Source organism: Schistocerca nitens, chromosome 2 (genome assembly GCF_023898315.1).
Source record: "Schistocerca nitens isolate TAMUIC-IGC-003100 chromosome 2, iqSchNite1.1, whole genome shotgun sequence".
Taxonomy (NCBI): Eukaryota; Metazoa; Arthropoda; class Insecta; order Orthoptera; family Acrididae; genus Schistocerca; species Schistocerca nitens.
In genome coordinates this window covers 689,888,696-689,900,657 of record NC_064615.1, presented here as the reverse complement: position 1 = coordinate 689,900,657, position 11,962 = coordinate 689,888,696, and the positions used below count along the sequence as shown (strand labels likewise).

Below are 11,962 nucleotides of genomic sequence, written 5' to 3'. Positions count from 1 at the left end.
AGTCAATCATCCAGTCGTTGACCCTGCGACTACTGAAAAGGCTGCTGCCCCTCTTCAGAAACCATACGTTTGTGTGGCCTGTCAACAGATATCCCTCCATTGTGGTTGCACCTACGGTGCTGCTATCTGTATCGTTGAGGCATGCAAGCCTCCCCACCGACGGCAAGGTCCATGGTTCATGTGGGGATTATCACTCTTAACAAGAGTTTTTTTAATCACTCTTAACAAGAAAAAATCATTTGGAGCAATAGGTAACCATTTCGAGTCATACGTTGGGACAGAAAAAATTTACTGGCGCAATGTGTTGAAAAGGGTGTTTGCAGTAGTGAAGATGCTAACAAATCGAGGACTTTCCCTATGTGGACGGGTTGTAAAATTCCAATCATTACATAATGGTCGATTTATGATGTCTCTTGAACTTAAAGCCGAGTTTGATTCTTTTCTCGCAGAGCACATTGAACGATATGGTAATCGAGGGCAGGGACTTACAAGTTATCGTTCTTCAACAATGTGTGATGATACACTCCTGGAAATGGAAAAAAGAACACATTGACACCGGTGTGTCAGACCCACCATACTTGCTCCGGACACTGCGAGAGGGCTGTACAAGCAATGATCACACGCACGGCACAGCGGACACACCAGGAACCGCGGTGTTGACCGTCGAATGGCGCTAGCTGCGCAGCATTTGTGCACCGCCGCCGTCAGTGTCAGCCAGTTTGCCGTGGCATACGGAGCTCCATCGCAGTCTTTAACACTGGTAGCATGCCGCGACAGCGTGGACGTGAACCGTATGTGCAGTTGACGGACTTTGAGCGAGGGCGTATAGTGGGCATGCGGGAGGCCGGGTGGACGTACCGCCGAATTGCTCAACAAGTGGGGTGTGAGGTCTCCACAGTACATCGATGTTGTCGCCAGTGGTCGGCGGAAGGTGCACGTACTCGTCGACCTGGGACCGGACCGCAGCGACGCACGGATGCACGCCAAGACCGTAGGATCCTACGCAGTGCCGTAGGGGACCGCACCGCCACTTCCCAGCAAATTAGGGACACTGTTGCTCCTGGGGTATCGGCGAGGACCATTCGCAACCGTCTCCATGAAGCTGGGCTACGGTCCCGCACACCGTTAGGCCGTCTTCCGCTCACGCCCCAACATCGTGCAGCCCGTCTCCAGTGGTGTCGCGACAGGCGTGAATGGAGGGACGAATGGAGACGTGTCGTCTTCAGCGATGAGAGTCGCTTCTGCCTTGGTGCCAATGATGGTCGTATGCGTGTTTGGCGCCGTGCAGGTGAGCGCCACAATCAGGACTGCATACGACCGAGGCACACAGGGCCAACACCCGGCATCATGGTGTGGGGAGCGATCTCCTACACTGGCCGTACACCACTGGTGATCGTCGAGGGGACACTGAATAGTGCACGGTACATCCAAACCGTCATCGAACCCATCGTTCTACCATTCCTAGACCGGCAAGGGAACTTGCTGTTCCAACAGGACAATGCACGTCCGCATGTATCCCGTGCCACCCAACGTGCTCTAGAAGGTGTAAGTCAACTACCCTGGCCAGCAAGGTCTCCGGATCTGTCCCCCATTGAGCATGTTTGGGACTGGATGAAGCGTCGTCTCACGCGGTCTGCACGTCCAGCACGAACGCTGGTCCAACTGAGGCGCCAGGTGGAAATGGCATGGCAAGCCGTTCCACAGGACTACATCCAGCATCTCTACGATCGTCTCCATGGGAGAATAGCAGCCTGCATTGCTGCGAAAGATGGATATACACTGTACTAGTGCCGACATTGTGCATGCTCTGTTGCCTGTGTCTATGTGCCTGTGGTTCTGTCAGTGTGATCATGTGATGTATCTGACCCCAGGAATGTGTCAATAAAGTTTCCCCTTCCTGGGACAATGAATTCACGGTGTTCTTATTTCAATTTCCAGGAGTGTATAATAGAGCATCTTCCGGAACGAATAAAAATAATTATCATAATTGAAATAAAACTGGCCAAATATTTCTCTATAATAGTAGTCTACTGCGGACATTTCACATATTGATCAATTGTCTTTCATATTAAGATATGTGAATGAGAATGGTGAACCTGTTGAACTTTTCCTTCTGTTTTTACCAAACCCGGAACACAAGTCCGAAAACGTAGCTGAGGGTGTACTAAAAGTCCTGTCTATAAATTCCATTGATATTACTGACTGTGGAGGCCAGTCATATCACAACGCAAGCAATTTGTCAGGAACCTACACTGGTTTACAGGCACACATTAAAGAACGGAAAGTGAAAGCGCATTATGTGGCTTGTGCAGCACATTTTTTGAATTTAGTCGGCACTAGCGCTGCAAGCTGTTGTCGGGAAGCATGTCATTTTTAAATGTAGTGCAAAACCTTTATAATTTTTCCTCTGCTTCTACACAGCGCTGGGATAAACTTCTTTCTTTCATCAAACCAGGAAGCAAAACGGTAAAAAGTTTATCAAAAACACGTTGGTCAGCAAGAGAGGAAGCGTGTGTAAGTCTATATGAAAACTGGGAGGGCGTTATCAAATCACTCAGACATATTGCCAATAATACGTTTGAAAAAACACTTGTGTGAAATGAGGCTTCAGCTTTATTGAATCAACTCAGCAGACTAGAAACACAGCAATCATGACAGTTTCGAAGGACATACTCTAGAGATTTAATAGTGTAAATCTGAAATTGCAAAATGTAAATATTGATACTAAAATAGAGCTTGAATGATATGAATCACTTGTGGGATTTATTGCATCTATTCGTGGCATGTTCGACTATTATGAAAATAAATTCATGGAGATTGTGACTGATATAGACTATGAATGCACCTATAGAAGAAGCTGACTGAAGATTTTCTGACTGGAAGGGAAAAATCTAGAGTGAAATATTTCTCCCAGTACTCGACAACTTGTACGCCGAATTAGTGAGGAGGAAGGAAAGCTGTAGAACACTGTTGAACTCCTTCACAGTTTTCAGTAACCTTAAGAACAGTTCACCTGACGATATTGCTGAACGTGCACTAAAACTCCAAGCATTATGACACAGATTTAGAACCTTCCTTCCCTAGTGAATGTGTACATTTCGCGGAACTTTTGAAATCTTCTGAGATTAGTGATATACCAGTCGAAATGTATAAATTTTTACAGAAAGAGAAGTTACAGTCCATATTTCTATGTGTGGCAATTACAAATTTTTCAGCAGAACGCTCTTTTTCGCCTCTTAAAAGACTGAAATCGTACCTACGTTCTACGTGGTGTGAGGAGATATTCAACGCCTTGCCTATTCTTCACATCGAAGCCGATCTGATAACCGTCTGAACTATGGAGATATGATCAACGAGTTTTCTGCCGTCAAAGACAGACGCAAACTTTGTTCACTGGTGAGTTTGTTTATTTATTCATATAAGTTAGTTATCATAATGTGATTTTTATTATAATTTAGAGCACATTCATTGGATTTAGAAACTACATATTATCTGTTTATTTTACAGTTTACGATGGCAGAACGCAGAACTAAACCGAAGGCGCCCGACAATACTAAACAATACCCGATTGACCCAGGCCGCTCGGCGCTGTACATTCATGTCATACTGATATTGTGGTATATTACAACTTAGGCGCATTTTTGGTGTTTGCTGAAATGTATAGTTATCGCGGGAATATATGTTATCGGAGAGTACGCTCAGATGAAAAAGTGTTAATAAATAACGTAGTTCAGTTCTGTCGATAAATACGTAAAAGCTTTGCAACTATCGTTAGAAAGAGCTATGGTGAGAGCAGTAGCTGCAGTACAAAAACTGTTCAGCCCTTACATGGATTAAAGGTATTGTGTACACTTATTATGCACCATCTAGCTACACAGACCCTAATGCTTTACACGTTAACTATTACATTATAAAACAAATTTTGATTTTTCCAAACTAGTCTGTAAAACTATGTACTAGCAAATCAAGTTGTGTGTTTGTTCGTCTGTATTTAGTTATTAGTTCATGCTCCGAAATCTCTATTTCATTTTCATTTCTTACGCTTTCCTATAGATTCACTTGTTAATACAGAACGTGTTTTTTTTATCTGCTACACATTCAAGTTATTAGATCGTAAAACGACAGTTTAATTTTAATTTTGAACGCATCTCTGTAAAAATACGTATTAATTTCTAATGTATGAGACGTTCGCCTCAATTTTTGGATCGTAACAACTTTATTTTCATTTTTAACTGTTTCGTATAAAAGAACATATTAAAAGTGAATGTATAACAAAAATCCGTTGTCTTCTACACGCTCTGCTGAATTTTTAGGCCATAAAAGAAAAGTTATTTTCCTTGTGTTTGTTTCTGTTGTCTTTAGACAGAAGAATGTGTTAACACAATGCAGTTTTAAGTTTGTTTTAACAGCTGCCGTACACCAGGTACAGTTCAGGAATCATATTACGTTTTGATTGAGGGCGACTAGACCGCTGACGCGTCCTTCAGAACAACGAATAGCAGAGTACGGAAACAGCTCACAGCGCACCCACCCAAAACAGCAATTGTGAAATGATCGGGTAATAGTTATTGAAAACATGTTTTCTTTGGGGGGGGGGGGGGGTTATATAATTTGGTGTGCCTAGGGGTGCATAATTTTTAAATCCGCCACTGGAAATGAGTCGGCAATTTCAATGCATATGGCATTTCGGTTGCGAACTAGGAAAAACATAAGCCGTTGGTTTAAAAAATCTAGATGTTTCTGCAAATCACGGGTCCATGGCGTGATTCCGATGACAAGATGAGATGGGCTGAAAACAGATTTGTGTATAGTCTGAGTAAGAAACCAACAGAGCCAGTAGAGAACTAGGAATACCTTGGCCAACTTTATGGCGAATTTTGAGACGCCTTTGCTGTAGAAGTTCCACCGATTAAAATTCCCTCAGATTCTTGTTGAAAATGACAAAGAGAATTTTATTGAATTTTGAGGTGGCATGGCAAGGAAGTTGGAGGACGAAATGCTTCTCTCACACTTGATTTTTAACGACGGAGCGACATTTCATCTTACTGAAAAGGTAATTAAACAGAATATTTACATATGGGGTCTGGACCGCAACATGAGACGCAGCGAAGCTAAACGTGTTTTGTGTAATACCGCAAAATAATATTTATGAGCCATTCTTCTAGGTAGCTGTTAGTGGGATAATAATCGATATCCCGTTTATATTTCATGATATAATAGTTAATTTTATTTGGTGCAGAACTGCCTACAGGAAATGTTGAATAGTGAGAAGGTAAAAAAAAAAGGAAGAATAAGTCCCATGCGGCTGGAATAAAGCGCAGGTGACTCCTGTATATGAGGAGGGTAAAGCGACGGATCCGCAAAATTACAGACCAGTACTCTTAACATCGGTTCGCTGCAGAATTCTTGAACATGTTCTCGGTTCGAATATAATGAAATTCGTTGAGACGAAAAAGCTTCTGTCCACAAATCAGCACGGTTTTAGAAAGCATGGGCAGTGCGAAACTCAGCTTGCCTTTTCTCACATGATATCCTGTGATCTATGGATGAAGGGCAGTAGGCTGAGTCCATATTCCTAAATTTCCGAAAAGAATGTGACACGGTGTCCCACTGCAGCCTGTTAACGGAGGAACGAGCATACGGGATAAGTTACCATATACACTCCTGGAAATGGAAAAAAGAACACATTGACACCGGTGTGTCAGACCCACCATACTTGCTCCGGACACTGCGAGAGGGCTGTACAAGCAATGATCACACGCACGGCACAGCGGACACAACAGGAACCGCGGTGTTGGCCGTCGAATGGCGCTAGCTGCGCAGCATTTGTGCACCGCCGCCGTCAGTGTCAGCCAGTTTGCCGTGGCATACGGAGCTCCATCGCAGTCTTTAACACTGGTAGCATGCCGCGACAGCGTGGACGTGAACCGTATGTGCAGCTGACGGACCTTGAGCGAGGGCGTATAGTGGGCATGCGGGAGGCCGGGTGGACGTACCGCCGAATTGCTCAACACGTGGGGCGTGAGGTCTCCACAGTACATCGATGTTGTCGCCAGTGGTTGGCGGAAGGTGCACGTGCCCGTCGACCTGGGACCGGACCGCAGCGACGCACGGATGCACGCCAAGACCGTAGGATCCTACGCAGTGCCGTGGGGGACCGCACCGCCACTTCCCAGCAAATTAGGGACACTGTTGCTCCTGGGGTATCGGCGAGGACCATTCGCAACCGTCTCCATGAAGCTGGGCTACGGTCCCGCACACCGTTAGGCCGTCTTCTGCTCACGCCCCAACATCGTGCAGCCCGCCTCCAGTGGTGTCGCGACAGGCGTGAATGGAGGGACGAATGGAGACGTGTCGTCTTCAGCGATGAGAGTCGCTTCTGCCTTGGTGCCAATGATGGTCGTATGCGTGTTTGGCGCCGTGCAGGTGAGCGCCACAATCAGGACTGCATACGACCGAGGCACACAGGGCCAACACCCGGCATCATGGTGTGGGGAGCGATCTCCTACACTGGCCGTACACCACTGGTGATCGTCGAGGGGACACTGAATAGTGCACGGTACATCCAAACCGTCATCGAACCCATCGTTCTACCATTCCTAGACCGGCAAGGGAACTTGCTGTTCCAACAGGACAATGCACGTCCGCATGTATCCCGTGCCACCCAACGTGCTCTAGAAGGTGTAAGTCAACTACCCTGGCCAGCAAGATCTCCGGATCTGTCCCCCATTGAGCATGTTTGGGACTGGATGAAGCGTCGTCTCACGCGGTCTGCACGTCCAGCACGAACGCTGGTCCAACTGAGGCGCCAGGTGGAAATGGCATGGCAAGCCGTTCCACAGGACTACATCCAGCATCTCTACGATCGTCTCCATGGGAGAATAGCAGCCTGCATTGCTGCGAAGGGTGGATATACACTGTACTAGTGCCGACATTGTGCATGCTCTGTTGCCTGTGTCTATGTGCCTGTGGTTCTGTCAGTGTGATCATGTGACGTATCTGACCCCAGGAATGTGTCAATAAAGTTGCCCCTTCCTGGGACAATGAATTCACGGTGTTCTTATTTCAATTTCCAGGAGTGTATGTGGGTGGTTCGAAGACTTCTTAAGTAATAGGGCCCAGTACGTTGTCCTCGACGGAGAGTGTTCATCAGCGACATGGGTACCGTCAGGAGCGCCCCAGGGGAGTGTGACAGGACCCCTATTATTCTATACATGCATAAACCATCTGACGATTGGGGTGAGTGGCAATCTGCCACTGTTTGCTGATGATGCTGTGGTGTACGATAAGGTGCCGTGGCTGAGTGACTGTAAAAGGATAGAAGATGGCTTAGACAAAATTTCGATTTGGTGTGATGAATGGGAGCTAGCTCTAAATGCACAAAAATGTAAGTTTAACGCAGACGAGTCGGAAAAACAATCCCATAATGTTCGAACAGAATATTATTAGTGTGCTGTTTGACACAGTCAGGTCGATTAAGTAACTAGGCCTAACGTTGAAAGCAATGTCAAAAGGAACGTTCATGTAAGGATTGTACTGAGGAGGTGAATAGCCGACTTCGGTTTACTGGGTGAGTTTTAGAAAAGTGTGGTTTCACACTGGACTCGCATTAAGGAGGACGATGGTTCAAACCTGCGTGCGGTCAACCAGATTTAGGTTTCCCGTGTTTTCCCTAAATCGCTTCAGGAAAATGCCTCGATGGTTCTTTCGAAAGGGCACGGCCGACTTCCTTCCTCATCCTTCCCTAATCCGATGGGGTTGATGACCTCACTGTTTGGTCTGTAAAGGACAAGTCAAAACATTATGACCATCTGAATAAGATTTTCACTCTGCAGCGGAGTGTGCGCTGATATGAAACTTCCTGGCAGATTAAAACTGTGTGCCAGACCGAGGCTCGAACTCGGGACCTTTGCCTTTCACTTCACATAAGCTCTCCTGCGGATCTGCGGACCTGCAGGAGAGTTTCTGTGAAGTTTGGAAAGTAGGAGACGAGATACTGCCAGAAGTGAAGCTGTGAGGACGGGGCGTGAGTCGTGCTTGGATAGCTCAGTTGGTAGAGCACTTGCCCGTGGAAGTCAAAGGTCCCGAGTTCGAGTCTCGGTCTGGCACACAATTTTAATCTGCCAGAAAGTTTCATTATGACCACCTGCCCAATAGGTTTTTGGGGTATCTCTGGAACGCAATATATCACCGATTCTAGCTATCAAGGATCCGACAATTTGTTGGAAGGTTTTGAAGGTATGTGATACCAAATTTTTGCGCATAAGTCGTGAAGTTTCCGTAAGCAACGGGCTGGTGAATAGTGGGCGCCGCTTTGGCACCTGATAGCGACCCAAATGGGTTTCACTGGATCCGCACCAGGCAAATTTGATGAATAAGGTATCAATGTGAGTTCACTTCCCTGTTCTTCAAAACTCTGTAGCACTGTTCTGGCCTTGAGACACGGACAAGTATCGTACTCAAAGGTAACGTCATAGTCGGCGACGACATTAAGCATGAAGCGACGCAGGTGGTTTGCAACTGTCAGCGTGTCTTCAATTACCATCACAGGTTCTGCGAGCGTAGGAGAATGGCTCCCATAGCACATTACTGCTCCCACTAGCCTGAGTCCTTGACGCGTTGCACGTTTCGAACTGCCGTTCGCGTGGATGAGGGCATTTGTGGAGACGACTGTCGACAAGGTGTAGCAAAAAGGTGATACATCCGACGAGGCGACGCGTTTCCACTGATCCACGGTCCAACATCGACGATCCCGCGCTCAATGCAGTCGTAATTGACGATCTCGTTGGGTCAACATGTGAACACGAAGGGGCCGTCTGCTGTGGAACCCTATGTTCAACAATGTACGATAGACGGTGCGTGCACGAGCATTGTGCTCTACCGGCAGAGATGCTTGCTTTACAGAATAGGCAAGTCTCCGAATCCCATGTTCTGTGAAGAGTCGACGTCCAAACACTTATCGCCCAGAGGTAGTTTCACTGTCGTTCTACCACTTTCCATAGATGCTCACTACAGTAGCACGTGAACACTCGACAGTTACGCCGTTTCCGAGGTACTCGTTCGCAGGCACTGGGTAATAATAATATCAGCTTTAACTACAGGGTGTTACAAAAAGGTACGGCCAAACTTTCAGAAAGCATTCCTCACACACAAATAAAGAAAATATGTTATGTGGACATGTGTCCGGAAACGCTTAATTTCCATGTTAGAGCTCATTTTAGTTTCGTCCACCTACGCACAATGGAGCACGTTATCATGATTTCATACGGGATACTCTACCTGTGCTGCTAGAACATGTGCCTTTACAAGCACGACACAACATGTGGTTCATGCGCAATGGAGCTCCTGCACATTTCAGTCGAAGTGTTCGTACGCTTCTCAACAACAGATCCGGTGACCGATGGATTGGTAGAGGCGGACCAATTCCATGGCCTCCTGACCTCAACCCTCTTGACTTTCATTTATGGGGGCATTTGAAAGCTCTTGTCTACGCAAACCCGGTACCAAATGTAGAGACTCTTCGTGCTCGTATTGTGGACGGCTGTGATACAATACGCCATTCTCCAGGGCTGCATCAGCGCATCAGGGATTCCATGCGACGGAGGGTGGATGCATGTATCCTCCCTAACGGAGGACATTTTGAATATTTCCTGTAACAATGTGTTTAAAGCCACGCTGGTACGTTCTGTTGCTGTGTGTTTCCATTCCATGATTAATGAGATTTGAAGAGAAGTAATAAAATGAGCTCTAACATGGAAAGTAAGGGTTTCCTGACACATGTCCACATAACATATTTTCTTTCTTTGTGTGTGAGGAATGTTTCCTGAAAGTTTGGCCGTACCTTTTTGTAACACCCTGTATATGACGGTAGTATCTGTTCCCGAAAGAACAGTTACCGTCGATGACCATGCAGCTTTGCTCGAAATGAAATGATAATTAAATAGACACCCTAGCTGCAAGCAGGCGTTGATACACTTCATTGGGGACATGTTGAAAATGTGTGCCCCGACCGGGACTCGAACCCGGGATCTCCTGCTTACATGGCAGACGCTCTATCCATCTGAGCCACCGCGGGCACAGAGGATACTGCGTCTGCAGGGACTTATCCCTTGCACGCTCCCCGTGAGATCCACGCCTGCTTGCAGCTAGGGTGTCTATTTAATTATCATTTCATTTCGAGCAAAGCTGCATGGTCATCGACGGTAACTGTTCTTTCGGGAACAGATACTACCGTCATATATAGTTAAACATATAGGTTCCCGGCCTTTGACCTTCTTGTGCGAACGCACACGCTATGCCCGAACTCGTACGGGACTTGGTAGATTAATCTGCCACGAGTAATGAGTATGATGGGCAAACAGCTATTAGGCGCACTACGAATGTAGTGTTGTGGACATGCTGGGAATGTGGATCTCACGGGGAGGGTGCAAGGGATAAGTCCCTGCAGACGCACTGTCCTCTGTGCCCGCGGTGGCTCAGATGGATAGAGCGTCTGTCATGTAAGCAGGAGATCACGGGTTCGAGTCCCGGTCGGGGCACACATTTTCAACATGTCCCCAATGAGGTGTAAACGCCTGCTTGCAGCTAGGGTGTTTATTTATCATAATATCAGCTTTGTCAAAGTCGCTTTTGTCAGTAGATTTCCCCATCTGCAGCCTGTGTCGTCGCCAGAGTGATTCCCCATTCGTCTTTGATCCACTTACGTATACTTCCCTTACCTTGTCACGTTCCCGCACCGCCACCAGGCGACACATAATCTCGCGGGTGACAGTGGTCGTAATGTTTTAGCTTAGAACACTAGTACGACCCATTCTTGACTACTGCTCGAGTGTTAGGGGTACCCACCAGTCGGACTAAGGGAAGACATCGTAGCAATTGGTAGGCCGGCTGGTAGAATTATCATACTGCCGCCAATGTACACTTCACTTAAGAACCACGAAATAAGATAAAAGAAAATAGGGCTCGTACGGAGAAAATAGTTTTTCCCCTGCACTATTTTAGAGTGGTAGGGGAAGGAAAATGGCTGGTAGCATTTGCGGAGTCTGTATGTAGATGTAGGTGTAGGCATAATGTTTATCGTGCCCTTGTCAAAGAGGTCACTATAGATGAAGCACAAGCTCGGAACAGCAAAGGATGGGGAATGAAATCGGCCGTGTCCTTTTAGAAGGAACCATCTCGTCATTTGCGTTAAGCGATTTCGGTAAATCCTGGAAAACCTATATGCGGACGTCCAGACAGGGATTCGAACCGTCGTGTTCCCGAGTGCGATTCCAGTAAACTGACCACTGCGCCTCCTCACACGATTTGAGTTGTGGGGATCGCTATGTGATGTTCTGGAGATGTTTTAGTCACGCAGACCTCGTTCCTCTGGTTAGTGTAAAAGGCAGATTGATTCGGAAGAGTTATCCAGAACTGCTGGACAAACATATTTTGCCATCTTCCAAAGAGAGAACTCTTGCGTCGACGGGGCTGAAGCTATGCATATTAAACGAGAGTAACATTCGGGATCAGTCACAATGTGAGTGACCTGCCCAAGGTATACCCACGAAAACCTCATGCGCCGCTTGTAACAACGCATCAAACGACAGTTACGATATCAACATTTTGTAGCCGACCTTTGGGAGTCTATGTGGTGAGAATGTTTCTGCTTGACCAACGTTGTTATCAGTTCCACTCCTCCGGGAAGCAGAGTTGTTAGACAAGCCCTACGCAGTATTAGGAGCAAGATGACTAGCGTTGTACATAAAACAACCGTCGGCTACCGTTGACTATCATAAGTAAGCGTTACCTGTTGTTGGCTGTGTTCCTTACCTACCGGGCGTTATCTCATGCATATGCTATCAGAGTCTTACTAGATTTTCCTAAAAATCGGAAGAGTTGACTCGTATAGAAAACGAGTGAGGGTATAAAACGGCCGGGTAACCTACGGAACATTTTTCTTCTAGATAGTTATCGTCCCGTC

At 46.6% G+C, this 11,962-nt stretch overlaps 1 non-coding gene across 1 annotated transcript; it reads right to left on the bottom strand.

Moving 5' to 3' along the window:
• Window positions 1–10,001: 10,001 nt before the first annotated feature.
• Trnat-ugu (transfer RNA threonine (anticodon UGU)) lies at window positions 10,002–10,076 on the bottom strand. Its single transcript has one exon. It is a non-coding gene; the product is annotated as a tRNA-Thr (tRNA).
• Between the last annotated feature and the right edge of the window lie 1,886 nt (window positions 10,077–11,962).